This window comes from Ovis aries, chromosome 9, assembly GCF_016772045.2.
Source record: "Ovis aries strain OAR_USU_Benz2616 breed Rambouillet chromosome 9, ARS-UI_Ramb_v3.0, whole genome shotgun sequence".
Taxonomy (NCBI): domain Eukaryota; kingdom Metazoa; phylum Chordata; class Mammalia; order Artiodactyla; family Bovidae; genus Ovis; species Ovis aries.
This window is the reverse complement of record NC_056062.1, coordinates 88,023,734-88,046,271: the sequence shown is the minus strand read 5'-3', so window position 1 is coordinate 88,046,271 and position 22,538 is coordinate 88,023,734.

Here is a 22,538-nt window from a genome sequence, read left to right as displayed (position 1 = left end):
TCTCTGGAATATCCCAAGAGGCTTTCTGATGTGCATTCAGTTTGCAAATCCTGAACAGCAAAGACAGCATGCTTTGAGAGGTGTGAAGTTCATTCTTAGAAGTACAGTCCACATCAAGCCTGTGGACACCAAACTTCTTAGAAGACAAGTCTTGCACATTCTTAATTTCATCAGCTCACAGTCTGAAACTGTTCTAAGACTAAACCACCAAGTTTTTCTTTTCATATAAGAAACTATTTTTTACTTATTTTTTAATAAATGTATTTTTCTGTTTAAATAATATATATTTATTGATGATAACTTTAAATTTAGAGAAAAATTAAAAGTGCAAAAGTGAACAGAAACTTTAATTGTAATCTGGCCACCACAGTATGATCAAAACTAAAACATGGATCTTTTACCACATATATGCGCCCCCCCCCAAGTTTACATGTTGTCTAACCTTATTTTTCAAGCATAGATACATTTGTAAACATAAGGTTTCCAATTCTTTTTCTCTAAGTAACTTTTGGGTCTAATTCATCCAGCTTTTTTTATCCACCCACCATTTTGTCAAAGTTGCTCTTATCAGGATAATCAATAACACTTAGGTTGCAAAATTTATTAGGTAATTTTAATCTCTTGTAATATTTCTGCATCACAATAATATTGGTGGTAATTTATTCATCAATGTATATAATATATATAATCTATAATAATATATAATATAATATATATTCATTTTATATATTATATATAATATATAAACTATAGATTATACTATAAATTATAACTTATTGGTAATTTCATATTTTATATTTTGTTTACTATAAATAGATCAGATTTACTGTGTTTAATCTATAATTTTATTATAGACTATACTCCAATATAGACTAGATTAAATATTAAGAATGTGTATAATATTCTATATTTAATCTTTGTAAACATTTGCCATACTGCATGAGTAATGAATTAATAATACAGTATTTGAAACACTATTATTTTTTAAAATATGGTAGAAAACACTTTTAGAGTTTCATCAATTGCTGATACTGCATTTTTTGATGTTGCAGTATCTTTGGTCAGCATCATGGATGTGGTGGTCCTGCTTCAATGCATCAAGGAATGCATATGCTTTGTCAGATACATTACTTACAAGGGAATATCTATTTCTTAGTGCTGGAGCCACATATCGGCTGTCCACTAGAGATTGTTCCTGCATGAAATGGATAAAACATTTATTGGTGGTGAAATATGTATAAACAAATACAAAACGGATTTTGCCATTCCTTTTGTTCAGACAGTACATCATTTTAAGAATGAAAAAAAAAGCCCCAAGTTCTGCATAATTTGACTCTTACCTTGTTTCCTAACTTTAACTTTTATAACAGCCCATTTGTTCTCTGTCTGGCCTTCTGTCTGTCGTGACCAGATTCTTACGTCTGCTCCCGTGGGGCTTTTGCACATACTGCTTAATTCTCTTTCCTTCAAGTCTGCCCTTGATGGACGCAGGCAATAATTTTCATCTTTCTATCATCAAGTTATTTCTTCAAGGAAGCTTTGGATGACTCTTTTATTATGTCAAATTTCTTTACTGTATGTTTAAGATATGTGTTGCTCTTTCTAGCATTAATCAAAGTTGTAAATATGTGTGACTTATGATTAATATCTTTCTCTACTACTAACTTTTAAGCTCCATGACAGCATAGAACTTGTCTACTTCGATTCACCATTTCATTCTCAGCATTTAGAATTATTATTCACTCAATATCTGTAAGTGAAAGAATCAGTCCAAGAATAAACAATAAATATACAAGACAGGTTAATTCTTATTTTACAAATGAGAAAACTCATTTAGAGAAGTGTACTATTTTCCATAAAATCATATGATTAGTAATGACACATTTGATCCAGGTTTATCTGATTTAAAATGTGCACCTTTCCAGACAAAAAGAGATAGGCAGTAATGATAACCATAGAAATGCGTACAAGACAGAACAAGCAGTTCAGTCATCTATAATACTTAGAAAAGACATCTGAACTCTTCTTTATATATAGGTTTCATTTCTTAGAGAATTGAAACAACTAATCTACAACAAGTCAGCCAAGTGGGAATTGCCTGTTTCAAGATATTGTCAACTTTGGAATACAAAATACAGGACAAATAATACATTTTTCAAAGTAGATCTTTAAACGATAATCTCAATTATTTTCCCATTGCTGCTGCTGCTGCGTCACGTCAGTTGTCTCTGACTCTGTGTGACCCCATGGACTGCAGCACGGCAAGCTTCCCTGTCCATTACCAACTCCTGGAGCTTGCTCAAAGTCATGTCCATTGAGTCGGTGATGCCATCCAACCCTCTCATCCTCTGTCATCCCCTTCTCCTCCTAGCTTCAATCCTTCCCAGCATCAGGGTCTTTTCCAGTGAGTTGACCCTTTGCATCAGGTGGCCAAAGTACTGGAGTTTGAGCTTCAGCATCAGTCCTTCCAATGAGTATTCAGGACTGATCTCCTTTAGGATGGACTGTGGATCCGCTTGCAGTCCAAGGGACCCTCAAGAGTCTTCTCCACCACCACAGTTCAAAAGCATCAATTCTTTGGCACTCAGCCTTCTTTATTGTCCAACTCTCCCATCCATACATGATTACCGGAAAATCATAGTCTTGACTAGATGGATCTTCATTGGCAAACTAAATTTTAGGAGCTATGAATTGAATTATCAATGGAAATAAATTGTTCCCACTTATCAATGTAAATTCTTTGATAGATCACTTAATTTCATTCTTTATCTAAATAGCTCTTTTTCAGGTCTAGCAGTATCAATCAGCCAGCCATTCTTTCTCCCAGGCATCCCTTGGCCCTCTGTTGTCCTTATAATCAAATTGTAAAAAGATCTTATGTGCTTCTGTGTCTTCTACATTTCTAACTTTATTCTAATTTTCTAATTTTTAAAATTCTCAGAGTTCATGCTTGTAGAATATGAAAAATTATTCTCACATTGTTCCTTGATACCATTCAGTTAGAAAACAGTGAGAGCATAGAATATACATTTTTCCTACTGAATTTAGTGTATTTGTGGTAGCACAACAGTAAGGCTCATCCTATTTTTCATTCATTTTTTTTTTTTTTACTTTGTGCCAAGCTCTTTCTCGGTTGAACTTACTCTTCTTGGTGTCTATCCCTTTAAGCCTACACACCATGTTCCACATATTAAACAAATCCCTTTTCCCACTGACACTGTGACTTACATTATTCACAGCCTTGCTACTAAAAATACCACTTCCTCTGCCTTATTTCTTTCAGTTATTAAATTGAAATACTTTCCATTTCAACTGTACCACCAAAGATAAAATCAACTAAGAATATTGAAGTACTTCAAAAGATATCAGTTCATCTAATCTAGATACTATAACTGCTGATTATTCTCAGGGAGTTATTTTCTCAATAAAACTTACCAAATTAAGTGCAGACTTACACTCTGTGTCTCTACTCTAAGACTACAAATGTCTTTGAAATACTGAACTAAGTCGAATATAATTAGAAAGCCAGACTTCTCTTCAAACACCCAAGAGATATTTCAGCTTCAGTTATAGGCATCTCTGACTGGCTTATTTTTAAAGTTTGTGTGTGTGTGTGTGTGTGTGTGTGTGTGTGTGAAATATAATTGATTTATAATGTGTTAGGTGTATAGCAGACTGATTCAGTAGTGTATAAACATGTTAATATTGTTCAGTTTTCTAGTCATGTCTGACTCTTTGCAACCCCATGGACTGCAGTACACCAGGCCTCCCTCTCCCAGAGTGTGTTCAATTTCATGTGCATTGCATCATTGATATCATCCAGCCACCTCATCCTCTGACACTCTCTTCTCCTTCTGCCTTCAATCTTTCCAGTACTGGGCACTTTTGAAATGAATTGGCTGTTTGAATCAGGTAACCAAAATATTGGGGCTTCAGCTTCAGCATCAGTCCTTCCAATGTATATTCAGGGTTGATTTCCCTGTAGATTGACTGGATTGACCTTGTTGTCCAAGGGACTCAGGAGTCTTCTCCAACACCACAGTGTGAAGGCATAAATTCTTTGGTGTTCTGCCTTCTTTACAGTCTTGTGACAAACCTAGATAGTATGTTGAAAAGCAGAGGCACTACTCTGGTCCATTTAATCAAGGCTATGGTCTTCCCAGTGGTCACCTACAGTTGTGAGAGCTGGACAGTATATATATAGATGTATATATGTTTATATATGTTATTATAAGATATTAAACATAGCTGCCTGAGCTGTATGGTAGGTCCTTGTTGTTTATAGAGCAGTGTGAGTCATTAATCCTAAAGTGATAATTTATTTCTCTGCCACTTTTCCACTTTGATAACCATAAGATATTTTTTCTATGTTTGTGAGTCTGTTTATGTTTTGTAAGGAAGTTCATTTGCATTTTCTTTTGATTTCACATATAAATGATTAGCCTATGATACTTCATTTAGTATGATAACCTCTAGGTCCACCCATGTTGCTGCAAATGGCATTGTTTCAATATTTTTCATGAATGATTTCTTAAAGTCTACCCCTGTCAATCTTCATATTCCACCTAGAGTGTTTTCTGTGAAACACAGACCTGAACTTCTCCTGTCCCATGTATCCTTCCCGTATTCAAAACATTTGAATAATTTATTGTTGCTCCACGGTCAGGGGCAGTGGCCGAGAGGAGCAACCCCATGTCCAAGGAGCAGTGACTACGCAGGCGCAGGAGGGCCGAGAGGAGCTACTCCACGTTCAAGGTCTGGAGGGGCGGCTGTGAGGAGATACCCCTCGTCCAAAGTAAGAGAAACCCAAGTAAGATGGTAGGTGTTGCAAGAGGCCATCAGAGGCCAGACACACTGAAACCATAATCACAGAAAGCTAGTCAATCTAGTCACATGGACCACAGCCTTGTCTAACTCAATGAAACTAAGCCATGCCTTGTGGGGCCAACCAAGATGGGCGGGTGAAGTTGGAGAGGTCTGACAGAATGTGGTCCACTGGAGAAGGGAATGGCAAACCACTTCAGTATTCTTGCCTTGAGAACCCCATGAACGGTATACAAAGGCACAATGATAGGATACTGAAAGAGGAACTCCCCAGGTCAGTAGGTGTCCAATATGCTACTGGAGATCAGTGGGAAAATAACTCCAGAAAGAATGAAGGGATGGAGCCAAAGCAAAAACAATACCCAGCTGTGGATGTGACTGGTGATGGAAGCAAGATCCAATGCTGTTAAGAGTAATATTGCATAGGAACCTGGAATGTCAGATCCATAAATCAAGGCAAACTGGAAGTGGTCAAAAAAGAGATGGCAAGAGTGAACGTCGACATTCTAGGAATCAGTGAACTTAAATGGACTGGAATGGGTGAATTTAACTCAGATGACCATTGTATCTACTACTGCGGGCAGGAATCCCTCAGAAGAAATGGAGTAGCCATCATGGTCAACAAAAGAGTCTGAAATGCAGTACTTGGATGCAATCTCAAAAATGACAGAATGATCTCTGTCCGTCTCCAAGGCAAACCATTCAATACCACAGTAATCCAAGCGTATGCCCCAGCCAGTAATGCTGAAGAAGCTGAAGTTGAATGATTCTATGAAGACCTACAAGACCTCTTAGAACTAAAACCCCAAAGATGTCCTTTTCATTATAGGGGACTGGAATGCAAAAGTAGGAAGTCAAGAAACACCTGGAGTAACAAGCAAATTTGGCCTTGGAATACATTGGAATGGAGTAGGGCAAAGTCTAATAGAGTTTTGCCAAGAGAATGCACTGGTCATAGAAAACACCCTCTTCCAACAACACAAGAGAAGACTCTACACATGGACATCACCAGATGGTCAACACTGAAATCAGATTGATTATATTCTTTGCAGCCAAAGATGGAGAAGCTATACAGTCAGCAAAAACAAGACTGGGAGCTGACTGTGGTTCAGATGATGAACTCCTTATTGCCAGATTCAGACTGAAATTGAAGAAATTAGGGAAAACCACTAGACCATTCAGGTATGACCTAAATATAATCCCTTATGATTATGCAGTGGAAGTGAGAAATAGATTTAAGGGACTAGATCTGATAGAGTGCCTGATGAACTATGGACTGAGGTTCATGACATTGTACAGGAGACAGGGATCAAGACAATCCCCATGGAAAAGAAATGCAGAAAAGCAAAATGGCTGTCTGGGGAGGCCTTACAAATAGCTGTGAAAAGAAGAGAAGCAAAAAGCAAAGGAGAAAGGGAAAGATATAAGCATCTGAATGCAGAGTTCCAAAGAATAGCAAGGAGAGATAAGAAAACCTTCCTCAGCAATCAATGCAAAGAAATAGAGGATTACAACAGAATGGGAAAGACTAGAGATCTCTTCAAGAAAATTAGAGATAACAAGGGAACATTTCATGCAAAGATGGGCTCAATAAAGGACAGAAATGGTATGGACCTAATAGAAGCAGAAGATATTAAGAGGTGGCAATAATACACAGAAGAACTAAACAAAAAGGATCTTCATAACCAAGACAACTACGATGGTGTGATCACTCACCTAGTGCCAGACATCCTGGAGTGTGAAGTCAAGTGGGCCTTAGAAAGCATCACTACGAACAAAGCTAGTGGAGGTGATGGAATTCTAATTGAGCTATTTCAAATCCTGAGAGATGATGCCGTGAAAGTGCTGCACCCAATATGCCAGCAAATTTGGAAAACAGCAGTGGCCCCAGGAATGGAAAAGGTCAGTTTTCATCCCAGTTCCAAAGAAAGGCAATGCCAAAGATGCTCAAACTACTGCACAATTGCACTCATCTCACACACTAATAAAGTAATGCTCAAAATTCTCCAAGCCAGGCTTCAGCAATCCATGAACCGTGAACTTCCAGATGTTCAAGCTGGTTTTAGAAAAGGCAGAGGAACCAGAGATCAAATTGCCAACATCTGCTGGATCATGCAAAAAGCAAGAGAGTTCTGGAAAAACATCTATTTCTGCTTTATTGACTATGCCATGCCTTTGACTGTGTGGATCACAATCAACTGTGGAAAATTCTGAGAGAGATGGGAATACCAGACCACCTGACCTGCCTCTTGAGAAACCTATATGCCGGTCAGGTAGCAACAGTTAGAACTGGACATGGAACATCAGACTGGTTCCAAATAGGAAAAGGAGTACGTCAAGGTTGTGTTTTGTCACCCTGCTTATTTAACTTCTATGCAGAGTACATCTTGAGAAACGCTGGGCTGGAAGAAACACAAGCTGGAGTCAAGATTGCCAGGAGAAATATCAATAACCTCAGATATGCCACCCTTATGGCAGAAAGTGAAGAGGAACTCAAAAGCCTCTTGATGAAAGTGAAAGAGGAGAGTGAAAAAGTTGGCTTAAAGCTCAACATTCAGAAAACTAAGATCATGGCATCCGGTCCCATCACTTCATGGGAAATAGATGGGGAAACAGTGGAAACAGTGTCAGACTTTATTTTGGGGGGCCTCCAAAATCACTGCAGATGGTGCCTGCAGCCATGAAATTAAAAGATGCTTACTCCTTGGAAGAAAAGTTATGAGTGCCCTAGATAGCATATTCAAAAGCAGAGACATTACTTTGCCAACAAAGGTCCATCTAGTCAAGGCTATGGTTTTTCCAATAGTCATGTATGAATGTGAGAGTTGGACTGTGAAGAAAACTGAGCGCCGAAGAACTGATGCTTTTGAACTGTGATGTTGGAGAAGACTCTTGAGAGTCCCTTGGAGTGCAAGGAGATTCAACCAGTCCATTATAAGGAGATCAGTCCTGAGTGTTCTTTGGCAGGAATGATGCTAACGTGGCTAAAGTTGAAACTCCAATACTTATTTCCAGATTCAGACTGAAATTGAAGAAATTAGGGAAAACCACTAGACCATTCAGGTATGACCTAAATATAATCCCTTATGATTATGCAGTGGAAGTGAGAAATAGAATTCAGGGACGAGATCTGATAGAGTGCCTGATGAACATGTGAAGAGTTGACTCGTTGGAAAAGACTCTGATGCTGGGAGGGATCGGGTGCAGGAGGAGAAGGGGACGACAGAGGATGAGATGGCTGGATGCCATCACCTATTCAATGGACATGAGTTTGTGTGCACTCTGGGAGTTGGTGATGGACAGTGAGGCCTGGCGTGCTACAACCCATGGGGTCACAGGGCTGGACATGACTGAGCGACTGAACTGAACTGACTGACTGATTGTTGCTCTGAAGTGAAGCACAGCATACTTAATATCTCAAACTATGCAGTCCATTCGGGGTCTGCTACATGACCCTTCTTCAGTTACTGAATATCCGCCACTCCCTGCCACAGGGCCTTTTCATATGTTGTGTCCTCTTCTTGAAAGGTTTTTTCCTTTATTGCCACCACTTATGCAAGATCACTTTCTCTTCCTTCAGATCTAGCTCAAATTAACAGTATATAAGAAGATGTACATAAATAGCTTTATGATCCCATTGCGTTCATTTATATGCTCTCAGAATGCCACAATTAATATCTAGTCCTTCCACTGGAACCATTGTCCACCATTAATTCTCCAGCATGATGAATCATGTGTGGCTAATGAATAAATAGAAAATGAGTGACTAAATTTGATTACAATGCCATTTATACCTAGTTAGGGAACAATCAATAGCACTCACAAATCACAAAGAGATAAACTGATAGTCGTTTAATAATACACCTAGTACAACCACTATGGAGAACAGTGTGGAGATTCCTTAAAAAACTGGAAATAGAACTGCCTTATGTCCACCAATCCCACTGCTGGGCATACACACTGAGGAAACCAGATTTGAAAGAGACACATGTACCCCAATGTTCATCGCAGCACTGTTTATAATAGTCAGGACATGGAAGCAACCTAGATGTCCATCAGCAGATGAATGGATAAGAAAGCTGTGGTACATATACACAATGGAATATGTCAGCCATTAAAAAGAATACATTTGAATCAGTTCTAATGAAGTGGATGAAACTGGAGCCACTTATACAGAGTGAAGTAAGCCAGAAAGAAAACCACCAATACAGTAAACTAACACATATATATGGAATGTAGAAAGATGTTAATGATAACCCTGTATGCGAGACAGCAAAAGAGACACAGATGTGAACAGACTTTGGGACTCTGTGGGAGAGGGAGAGGCTGGGATGATTTGGAAGAATGGCATTGAAACATGCATCAGTTCAGTTCAGTCGCTCAGTCATGTCCGACTCTTTGCTACCCCATGAATCGCAGCACGTCACGCCTCCCTGTCCATCACCATCTCCCTGAGTTCACTCAGACTCACGTCCATTGAGTCAGTGATGCCATCCAGCCATCTCATCCTGGGTTGTCCCCTTCTCCTCCTGCCCCTAATCCATCCCAGCATCAGAGTCTTTTCCAATGAGTCAACTCTTCACATGAGGTGGCCAAAGTACTGGAGTTCCAGCTTTAGCATCATTCCTTCCAAAGAAATCCCAGGGCTGATCTCCTTCAGAATGGACTGGTTGGATCTCCTTGCAGTCCAAGGGACTCTCAAGAGTCTTCTCCAACACCACAGTTCAAAAGCATCAGTTCTTCGGTGCTCAGCCTTCTTCACAGTCCAACTCTCACATCCATACATGACCATTGGAAAAACCATAGTCTTGACTGGACGGACCTTATTCGGCAAAGTAATGTCTCTACTATTGAATATACTCTCTAGGTTGGCCATAATTTTCCTTCCAAGGAGTAAGCATCTTTTAATTTCATGGCTGCAGGCACCATCTGCAGTGATTTTGGACCCCAAAAAAATAAAAAGTCTGACACTGATTCCACTGTTTCCCCAACTATTTCCCATGAAGGGATGGGACCAGATGCCATGATCTTCGTTTTCTGAATGTTGAGCTTTAAGTCAACTTTTTCACTCTCCTCTTTCACTTTCATCAAGAGGCTTTTGAGTTCCTCTTCACTTTCTTCCATAAGGGTGGTGTCATCTGCATATCTGAGATTATTGATATTTCTCCCAGCGATCTTGATTTCAGCTTGTGTTTCTTCCAGTCCAGCGTTTCTCATGATGTACTCTGCATAGAAGTTAAATAAGCAGGGTGACAATATACAGCCTTGACGTACTCCTTTTCCTATTTGGAACCAGTCTGATGTTCCATGTCCAGTTCTAACTGTTGCTTCCTGACCTGCATACAGATTTCTCAAGAGGCAGGTCAGGTGGTCTGATATTCCCATCTCTTTCAGAATTTTCCACAGTTTATTGTGATTCACACAGTCAAAGGCTTTGGCATAGTCAATAAAGCAGATATAGATGTTTTTCCAGAACTCTCTTGCTTTTTGCATGATCCAGCGGATGTTGGCAATTTGATCTCTGGTTCCTCTGCCTTTTCCAAAACCAGCTTGAACATCTGGAAGTTCACAGTTCACGTATTACTGAAGCCTGGCTTGGAGAATTTTGAGCATTATTAGTGTGTGAGATGAGTGCAAATGTGCAGTGGTTTGAGCATTCTATGGCATTGCCTTTTTTTGGAATTGGAATGAAAACTGACCTTTTCCAGTCCTGTGGCCACTGTTGTTTTCCAAATTTGCTGTCATATTGAGTGTAGCACTTTCACAGCATCATCTTTCTGGATTTGAAACAGCTCAACTGGACTTCCATCACCTCCACTAGCTTTGTTTGTAGTGATGCTTTCTAAGGCCCACTTGACTTCACTTTCCAAGATGTCTGGCTCTAGATTAGTGATCACATCATCATGATTATCTGGGTCGTGAAGATATTTTTGTACAGTTCTTCCATGTATTCTTGCCACCTCTTCTTAATATCTTCTGCTTCTGTTAGGTCCATACCATTTCTGTCCTTTTTCGAGCCCATCTTTGCATGAAATGTTCCCTTGGTATCTCTAATTTTCTTGAAGAGATCTCTAGTCTCTACCATTCTGTTCTTTTCCTCTATTTCTTTGCATTGATCACTGAAGAATGTTTTCTTATCTCTCCTTGCTGTTCTTTGGAACTCTGCATTCAGATGCTTGTATCTTTCCTTTTCTCCTATGCTTTTCACCTCTCTTCTTTTCACAGCTATTTGTAAGTCCTCCCCAGACAGCCATTTTGCTTTTTTGCATTTCTTTTCCATGGGGATTATCTTGATCCCTGTCTCCTGTACAATGTCATGAATCTCATTCCATAGTTCATCAGGCACTCTGTCTATCAGATCTAGGCCCTTAAATCTATTTCTCACTTCCACTGTATAATCATAAGGGATTTGATTTAGGTCATACCTGCATGGTCTAGTGGTTTTCCTACTTTCTTCAATTTAAGTCTGAATTTGGTAATAAGGAGTTCATGATCTGACTACAGTCAGCTCCGGTCTTGTTTTTGCTGACTATATAGAGCTTCTCCATCTTTGGCTGCAAAGATCCTAATCAATCTGATTTCGGTGTTGACCATCTGGTGATGTCCATGTGTAGAGTCTTCTCTTGTGTTGTTGGAAGAGGGTGTTTGCTATGACCAGTGCATTTTCTCTGCAAAACTCTTAGTCTTTGTCCTGCTTCATTCCGTATTCCGAGGCCAAATTTGCCTGTTACTCCAGGTGTTTCTTGACTTCCTACTTTTGCATTCCCGTCCCCTATAATGAAAAGGACAACTTTTTTGGGTGTTAGTTCTAAAAGGTCTTGTAGTTCTTCATAAAACCATTCAACTTCAGCTTCTTCAGCATTACTAGTTGGGGCATAGACTTGGATAACTGTGAAACATGTATACTATCATGTAAGAAATGAATCGCCAGTTTAGGTTCAATACAGGATACAGGATGCTTGGGGCTGATGCACTGGGATGACCCAGAGAGATGATATGGGGAGGGAGGTGGGAGGGGGTTCAGGATTGGGAACTCACGTACACCCGTGGCGGGTTCATGTCAATGTATGGCAAAACCAATACAGTATTATAAAGTAAAATAAAAAAATAAAAATATAAATAAAGCTGGGACTATGGAGCTTCTATAATATATACCATTTTACAGAAAAACTAGAATGAACTTTTTGGTCAACCTAAAATTTTTATGCAATTCTAGCATCTGGCTAGTTCTTCTTTGTAACTAAGCTTATTCTTTATAACAGGAGCATGGTAAATGGAATTCAGTTCATCCCAGATTTATCATCATGATCAAGAGCATTTAATACATGCCTTTAAATTTGCTTTTAGGGACTTCCCTGGTGGTCCAGTGGTTAAGACTCTGCATTCCTCATGCAGGGATCACACGTTCCATCCTTGGCTGGGGAATTAAGATCCCCATGCCCATGGTGTGGCAAAAAAAAAAAAAAAGGAAAAGAAAACAATTTTTGCTTTTGTGTCTGTAATGTACAGTGGCAATTTAACTTTTAGCAAGTATTTGATATGGCACAGGAAGAAATACTACTTAATACATAGGCTGTGTTGTATAATATAAAGAATAAAGAAAGGGCAATTCAAATTTATCCTTGACTTCTGAGTTGGAAACATATGAAGTATTTGCTAGGTGACTAGAAATGGACCATGTTACATTATCTATCTGATGCAGGTATCGATAGTGGTAAGGAACCCACCTTAAGAGACACAGGTTGGATGCTCTGGGGCCCGGAAGACCCCATGGAGGGCATGACAACCCACTCTGGTATTCTTGTCTGTAGAATCTCATGAACAAAGGAGCCTGGCGGCTACAGTCCATAGCATCGCAGAGTCAGAAAGGACTGAAGCGACTTAGCATGCATGCACACACTGTTGTTAAATGTTGATGTTATCATGATGACGATATGCTCCTCTTGCTGGTATTAGCACTGGGTGAAACAAGATCGTCTTATATACAGAATAGAATATTTCAACAGTACATGTTATCCAAAATAAACAATGTAAGATATTACCATTTTGTATACAATTGATTTTTTAAAATATATTTCCTACAGGGATTTATTTCCTTATAACTGAAACACTCATTATTTTATTTATGTATTTATTTGTTCATTTTTATTTAGGGCCACCATGCTTCCTCATGCACCAGGTACCAGCCACTGGATCTGTAGGAAGCACAAGGCGCTCTGCGCCAGCAGCAGAGAATCCGCTGGCTCACCACAGGCTGGTGGCCGCCGTCATCATGACTCCTCACTCACTATTTTAAATGAAGATTTCCTTCCCTTTTTTCCACCAAAGACATTTTCTCTGGATTATGGAACTATTGCAACCTCACCAGTTTTCTGATTAATCAGGAAAAACAAGTGATCAATACTGAGTAGCTTTAAAAAAGCAATGAAATTCATTAAAATCAATGTTTTTAATTTGCAATCATTTACACTGCATGTTTGCAACAACAACAACAAAAAAAAAAACCAAAGCTTAGTTCACTGAAGCTTCCACTGAAGTCAGTAAAAATTGTGTGCAGGAATTATTTAGTTTTATTTCATTTTATTATTTTTTTAATTTAAATTTGTTTATTTTAATTGGAGGCTAATTACAATATTGTACTGGTTTTGCCATACATCAACATGAATCTGCCATGGGTGTACATGTGTTCCCAATCCTGAACCCCCTTCCCACCTTCCTCCCCATACCATCCCTCTGGGTCATCCCAGTGCACCAGCACCAAGCATCCTGTTTAAGTGTGGAAATGGAAACAATTTTTAATTTATTTTTAAATGAACAATTTGTTCTACTTTAATTGTAAGTATATTAAAATAGTTCTTTGAACATGATTTCAAAATATGCATATGTTAAATTAATTCTGAACTTGTGAAAAGTGGGATATATGTTTTCTTGAAGGTAATAGACCAATTGTGTATTCGCCATTTTTATTTTATAATTTGAAGTGGATAAATATCATGATACATATAAATCTTCTGTTTCATTTTTTCAAAAGATCTGGGAAAACACTGTTAGATGGGAAGAAAAAGTGGTAGTTTCTATCAAAAACAAAGTAATAATATAGAAAATAACAGGTAAAAATATTTATGAAATCTGTTTTGAGAGAAGATTAATTAGGTAAGTTTTTGAAGTTTCACCAAATTAGCTATGAAGCAAGGGAAAGATATACCCAACTGAATGCAGAATTCCAGAGAATATCAAGGAGAGATAAGAAGGCCTTCCTCAATGAGCAATTCAAAGAAATAAAGGAAAAGAATGGAATGGGAAAGTCTAGAGATTTCTTTTAAAAAATTGAGGCTATCAAGGGAACATTTCATGCAAGGATGGGCACAATAAAGGACAGAAATGGCAAGGACCTAACAGAAGCGGAAGAGATTAAGAAGACACGACAAGAATATGCAGAACAATTATACAAAAGAGGTTTTAATGACCTGGATAACCACGGTGGTGTGATCACTCACCTGGAGCCAGACATCCTGGAACATGAAATCAAGTGGACCATAGGAAGCATTTTTATGAACAGTGAGTGGAGTTGATGAAATAACAGCTGAGATATTTAAAATCCTAAAAGATATTGCTGTTAAAGTGCTGCACTCAATATGTTAGCAAATTTGGAAAACTCAACAGTGGCCTCACAACTGGAAAAAGTCAGTTTTCAATCTGATCCCAAAGAACGGCAACGTCAAAGAATGTTCAAAGTATCGTACAATTGTGTTTGTTTCATGTGCTAATAAGGTTATGCTCAAAATCCTTCAAACTAGGCTTCAGCAGTATGTGATCTGAGAACTTCCAGATGTACAGCTGGGTTTAGAAGAGGCAGAGGATCCAGAAATCAAATTGTCAAAATTCACTGGATCATAGAGAAAGTAATGGAAATCCAGGAAACAAAACTCTGCTTCACTGACTACTCTTAAACCTTTGACTGTGTGTCACTACGACTGTAGAAAATTCTTAGAGATGCAAATAGCAGACCACCTTACCTGTCTTCTGAGAAGCATGCATGTGGGTCAAGAAGCAACAGTTAGAACCAAACATGGAACAACAGACTGGTTCAAAATTGAGGAAGGAATATGACAAGGCTGTATATTGTTATCCTGCTTATTAACTTATATGCAGAGTATGCCATGCAAATCCTGGGCTGAATGAATCACAAGCTGGAATTCAGATTGTTGGGAGAAATATCAACAATCTCAGCTAAGCAAATGACACCACTCTAATGGGAAAAAAGAAAAAAAAAAGAAGAGGAACTAAAGAGCTTCTTGATGAGGGTGAAAGCATAGAGTAAAAAGCTGGCTTAAAACTTATCATTAAAGAACTAAGATCATGGCATCTGATCCCATCATTTCTTGGCAAACAGAATGGGAAAAACTGGAAGTAGTCACAGATTTTATTTTCTTGGGTTCCAAAACCACTGTGGAAATTGACTGCAGCCATGAAATTAAAAGATGCTTGCTCCTTGGAAAGAAAGCTGTGAAAAACCTAGACAGCATATTAAAGAGCAGAGACATCACTTTATCAAGTGTAAAACCATAGAGCAAAAGCTATGGTTTTTCCATTAGTCATGTACAATGTGAGAGTTGGACCATAAAGAAGGCTGAACACTGAAGAATTAATACTTTTGAACTGTGGTGATGAAGACTCTTGAGAGTCCCCTGGACTGCAAGATCAAACCAGTGAACCCTAAAGGAAATCAACACTGAATATTCATTGGAAGGACTGATGCTGAAGCTGTAGCTCCAATACTTTGGCCATATAATGGGAGAGCTGACTCATTTGATAAGACCCTGATCCTGGGAAAGATGAAAGGCAAAAGGAGAAGGTGGTGGCAGAACATGAGATGGTTAGATAGCATCACTGATTCAAAGAAAATGAATTTGAGCAAACTCCAGGAGATACTGGAGTACAGAGGAGACTCGAGTGGTGCAATCTATGAGGTCTATGAGGTCACAAAGAGTAAGACATGACTTAGTGACTGAACAGCAACAAAGTTATGAGGCAAAAGAAAAGACACTGTTATCCTTATTAGTCATAATACTCTTACATTTGAAAAATATTTCAAATAATCCAGATGCTTTAACATACATTAACAAACTTGATTTCTTTATCAACATGATGAAGTTAGCAAAAGAGGCCATTATCACCTCAAAAAGGTTAAGTAAGATTTTGAAACTGTGATAATTTCAACTGATAAGTGGCCAAAAGCCCTCCTTTATTCACTGCCAATCTAGTCCTCATCCCATGCTACTCCAAATCCTCTAATATTTTGTATGTATATATTGAGTTCAGTTCAGTTAAGTTGCTCAGCCGTGTCTGACTCTTTGTGACCCCATGAATCGCAGTCCGCCAGGCCTCCCTGTTCATCACCAACACCCGGAGTTCACTCAGATTCATGTCCATCGAGTCCGTGATGCCATCCAGCCATCTCATCCTCAGTCGTCCCCTTCTCCTCCTGCCCCCAATCCCTCCCAGCATCAGAGTCTTTTCCAATGAGTCAACTCTTCACATGAGGTGGCCAAAGTACTGGAGTTTCAGCTTTAGCATCATTTCTTCCAAAGAATTGAATCGCTAGTCTATGTCTGACGCAGGATGCAGCATGCTTGGGGCTGGTGCATGGGGATGACCCAGAAAGATGTTATGGGGAGGGAGGTGGGAGGGGGTTCATGTATGGGAATGCATGTAAGAATAAAAAACTAATAAAAAAAATAAATTAATTAAAAAAAAAAAAAAAAGAAATCCCAGGGTGGATGTCCTTCAGAATGGACTGGTTGGATCTCTTTGCAGTCCAAGGGACTCTCAAGAGTCTTCTCCAACACCACAGATCAAAAGCATCAATTCTTCGGCGCTCAGCCTTCTTCACAGTCCAACTCTCACATCCATACATGACCACAGGAAAAACCATAGCCTTGACTAGATGGACCTTAGTCGGCAAAGTAATGTCTCTGCTTTTGAATATGCTATCTAGGCTGGTCATAACTTTCCTTCCAAGGAGTAAGCGTCTTTTAATTTCATGGCTGCAGTCACCATCTGCAGTGATTTTGGAGCCCCCAAAAATAAAGGCTGACACTGTTTCCACTGTTACCCCATCTATTTCCCATGAAGTGATGGGACCGGATGCCATGATCTTTGTTTCTGAATGTTGAGCTTTAAGCCAACTTTTTCACTCTCCTCTTTCACTTTCATCAAGAGGCTTTTTAGTTTCTCTTCACTTTCTGCCATAAGGGTGGTGTCATCTGCATATCTGAGATTATTGATATTTCTCCCGGCAATCTTGATTTCAGCTTGTGTTTCTTCCAGTCCAGCGTTTCTCATGATGTACTCTGCATAAAAGTTAAATAAGCAGGGTGACAATATACAGCCTAGACGTACTCCTTTTCCTATTTGGAACCAGTCTCTTGTTCCATGTCCAGTTCTAACTGTTGCTTCCTGACCTGCATACAGATTTCTCAAGAGGCAGGTCAGGTGGTCAGGTATTCCCATCTCTCTCAGAATTTTCCACAGTTTATTATGATCCACACAGTCAAAGGCTTTGGCATAGTCAATAAAGCAGAAATAGATGTATTTCTGGAACTCTCTTGCTTTTTCCATGATCCAGCAGATGTTGGCAATTTGATCTCTGGTTCCTCTGCCTTTTCTAAAACCAGCTTGAGCACCTGGAAGTTCACGGTTCACGTATTTGCTGAAGCCTGGCTTGGAGAATTTTGAGCATTACTCTACTAGCGTGTGAGATGAGTGCAATTGTGCGGTAGTTTAGTTTGAGCATTCTTTGGCATCGCCTTTCTTTGGGATTGGAATGAAAACTGACCTTTTCCAGTCCTATTAATATTATATAATTATATGTTTATATGTTTTATAAATATATTTAATTATATTATAGTATATAATATTTAATATTAATATAAATTTAATTAGTACTTAATACACACAAAGAATTTATTTTTAAGCTGGTGAAAAAGATAAGTATAATATTTTCCATATTTTCTTGTGGGGGAGGAAATTTTAAATGTGACTTTGAATTTATCAGTAAGCAAATAGAGTAAACTTTACTGAAAATGCAAAATTAATTTATGATTCTGGATTCAAAACAATTTTAAATCTGTACTTTGATACTTTTACCTTGAATTGCTCTCCTCTAGCTGCCGTTACCATGGAGGCTTCACACAGAGGGAATGGAAGCAGCTTATGACTGCTGCTCCTGCGTCTTGGGCCCAGCTCCACATGTGGGAGGTCACAGACTGTCACTGAGCCCAGGAAAAGCCCCAGGTCACACATGGCTCTAGCCCTAGCCCCTCCATTTCTAAAACCTCCATCAGTATGGTAGCTGCCAGCACATCCTAGAGAAAAATGTGGCTTGTTCTCACTTCAGACCAGCCCTCCCACCAAAGGTACTGGATATATGCAGACTTCATAGGGATATGCCACACACGGACACCACCTCAAGACTGGGATAGGCAACCTTTTACCTAGTTACTAAAATGATCTTGCAAAAAGTACTAAAGGGTCTTCTTTAATTGTAAGAGAAAAGAAGAAATTATAGGAAAGGATAAAGCCTGCTAGTAAAAGCAAATGTACAGTAAAGCCTGTACACTAGATGCTAGTACAAAGATGAACAGACAAAAATTGTAAAATCATCAATAACTACAATAAACAGTCAAGAGATAGAAGATGTGAAATTTGACATCAAAGAAACAAAGCATTTGAGAGAAGAACAAAAAAATGTAGATTTATTAGAATGTGTTTGAATTTAAATGCCTATCAGTTTAAAATACATGGATCCAGTTATAGGTCAGCAACACCAACTCCATGATCATCACACATATTTTGCAAATGGAAGCAAAAGGAAAGCTGAGGTATCAATCCTCATATCAGTCAAGGTAAAATTTAAAGCAAAGTCTATATTAAAAAGATAAAGACAGGCATTATAAAATGATAAAAGGATCAATACAAGAGGATATTAACTTTTTTAACATTTATGTACCTAGTATCAGTTCAGTGAAAAAAAATATGAGTGAGACTACTAGCTCTTGAATCTAGTCTTTGTAGTGAAGAAAACTGGCTTATTCTCTGGATTTATGCAAGTATATTCTACTTCTAGATATCTGACCAAAGAAATAAGGCATCCCTTTTTTCAAGACACAAGTCTGACTGACACTGCAGTATTCTTACATATCTCAAATGATGTATGTCTCTTTGAGAGGGCCTTCTGCAAAGGCATCAGAGAGATACTCACTTTCCTGGCCAATAGGACACAATGAAAAACCATTCTACAGTTACATAGTGTACTTGAGAAATAAAGAGTTAATTCAACCTGTAAAAGCTGAAGTAGCATTTTAGATTTGTTTTTGATGTAACTTTGGGTATATTTATTTCCATAATCATTTCGTAGAGTAGTTGCTCAATATAGCCAGATTTCAGACTTTCTCTCTTGCTTAAATGGTCCAATGAATTGATTCAATTTATCCCAACAAAGGTTTGAAGCTATTTTATTTTCCTCTGAATGACTAGTTGATTTTTGTCTCAATGGACATCTCAGTTCAAAAACACTTCTGCTGAATCAGTATCACCACTTCCTTTAGTTAGTCATGAAGTGAATTTCAGCGGAGGTTTGGGATTAAGCAAGAAAATGTAGTGTACTGACAATCTGGCCCAGACCTTAATTTATAGTCTTGTTTAAAATTACGGTTGGCTTTGCCTTTGGCCTCAAGACCAGAGACACAATTTATGCTAGGTCTATCATTAGGTCAACCAAAAGAATGTAGCTAAATTGCAGCTATATTTGTCCTTGGAATCATTCATTTTCTTTACTTCTCCATACTGCCTGCTCCTGCCTATCCATAGATACTTTAGGGTTTCGTTGTACATGTTTCAAATCCATAGTGGAATGGACCTCTCCAGGCTCCTCTCTTCTATCACTGCCTCTATGTTAGAACTTTCCTCCTACTTTCCACCAAGATGTATTTGCCCAAAGAAAATTATCTCAAATAATTGCAAAAAATGCATTGCTTTTCAATCTAGAGGAGATTTTAAGAAACATAGGCTGAGACAGAATTTTCAGTACAAGATGTAGGATTAATACTTGAAAAAAGAAGGGGAAGGAGGTAGGATTAGGCAAGGGAAGACATTTAATTGAAATGAAGGCTGGATAACTTCAGCTGACTCAGCAGGAAACTCTGGAAAAAACACTGCCCACAAAAGCTGTGCTACACTGGGCCTAAATGACCAAGGTCCCATCACTTCATGGCAAGTAGATGGGAAAACAATGGAAACAGTGTCAGACTTTATTTCTTGGGGCTCCAAAATCACTGCAGATGGTGACTGAAGCCATGAAATTAAAAGACGCTTGCTCCTTGGAAAAAATCTATGACGAACTTAGATGGCGTATTAAAAAGCATAGACGTACTTTGCCAACAAATGTCCATCTAGTCAAAGCTATGGTTTTTCCAGTAGTCATGTTTGGATGTGAGAATTGGACTATAAAGAAAGCTGAGCACCAAAGAATCGATGCTTTTGAATTGTGGTGTTGGAGAAGATTTTGAGAGTCCCTTGGACTGCAAGGAGATCCAACCAGTCCATCCTAAAGGAAATCAATCCTGAATATTCATTGGAAGGACTGATGCTGAAGCTGAAACTCCAATACTTTTGCTACCTGATGCAAAAAATTGACTCATTTGAAAAGACCCTGATGCTGGGAAAGATTGAAGGCAGGAGGTGAAGGGGACAACAGAGGATGAGATGGCTGGATGGCACCACTGTCATGATGGACATGATTTTGAGTAAGCTTGGGGAGTTGGTAATGGACAGAGAGGCCTGGCATGCTGCAGTCCATGGGGTTGCAAAGACCTGGACACGACTGAGCTGAACTGAACTGACTGACCAAGTTTGTACCTCCACCTTGTTTAATCACCATCTGCAGTCTCCCCTAGGAGCTGTGAACTTGTGTATAGCACTGTCTAGAGCTGTCAGGCAGAGGCAGTGTGCTGACTGCGCTCTCCACAGCTGTAGAGAAGTCTATGTACCTCCACGAGCCTGCTCAAACTCATGCCCCTTGAGTCACTGATGCCATCCAACCATCTCATCCTCTGTAATAACCAGAGGAAATAAAATGAATATTTCCCAAATATACAGAAACCTTAATTTTCTTCCAATAATGTAGTTAATATCTTTCAGAACATTAATAATTTGGAATATCATATTAAATAGATAGTTGCTAACTATTTGGTGAACACTTAGTGAAATTTTTCCTCAAATTAATCAAACCAAAATAATATAATTTTATTTTAAATTGTTATTTAATTGTGAGATTAATATAATGTAAATATTGTTAAATATTTGACAGATATAAGCTATCCTAGGTAATAGATTTTCTGGTGGGTTATATAACAAAATATTGACTAATATTAATTTTATTCTGTAAGATCCTCTTTTTGGATAATTTCCTAAAATTTTTGATTAATTTTTGATGCTCAGCTAGAGGAAATGTTACACTGATATAGCACTGAGCTCTATATTTGATCTTATTTTTATAAAATAAAATAAATAACTATAAAATAAAATACCAATTTGGTATTTCTATCAGTAACTTTAATAAAAACATTGATAGCATGCTTATCAAATTCTCAAGCAATGTAAAACTAGAGGATTGAGTTTATGTACTGAAATTCAAAATCCAAATTAGAAATAAGCACTATAGCTAAATGTATGGCCACACACTGAGATAAATTTAACAGGAACATACAATAGTCTGTATATTATTTTCCAAATTCCTTGCTCAAGTATATGCTGGATATTATCAGAATTTAATAAAGCTCATATGCAAAAGATTGGTAAGATTTAGTAGATTACGAACAATATATTTCAACACCTTAATAACTGTTTTAAAGGCTCACACAATTACTACATGGAGATAATGGAATTGTTTCCTTCAGAGATTAAATTCAGACGTACTTTACTTTCCCTTGGATATCCCACATCTGGAATATGTTTAGTTTTGGTTTGCTGTTTTAATAAGGGGTTGACAAACTGTAAGTCTCTGAGGTACAGAAACCAAGATGTAATTATATGACATCAAAAATGTTGAAAGGAACTGTTGATTTTAGCTTAGAGAAGGCCAAACTAAAAGTTGAAGGTAGGCATTGGATGAACTGTCATATTAGGAGGGAGTAAACTGATCATGTGATATTCCAGAGGAAAAAAAATACAGCTATTTTTGTATGGTTGAGTATTAACTTTCTTGGACTACTGCAACTAAAATTTTTACGAATTTGGTCACTTAAAAACAATAGAAATATATTTTCTCATAATTCTGGAGGTTAGGAGTCCAAAACCAGGGTGTCAAGAACGCCATGCTCCCTCTGAAGACTAGGGAAGAATGTTTCCTCGTCCCTTCACTTTGGCAGTTGTCAGAAACCTTTGAATTCTGCGACTTGTGGCTACATCACTCCTATCTGTCTCCATCATCACATGGCATTCTCCTCTCCTGTGTCTTCATGTGGCCTTTTTAAAGGACACCAAACAACATCCTAACTAATTACACCTGCAGACACCTGATTTCCAAATAATGTCACATTCTTCAGGTTTTAGGTAGACATACATTTGAGAGGACAAGATTGACCCCAGTATAGTCTGCCCACCTCCCAGTTTACATCTGTCCCATATGCAATGTTCACACTATTCTAATACCC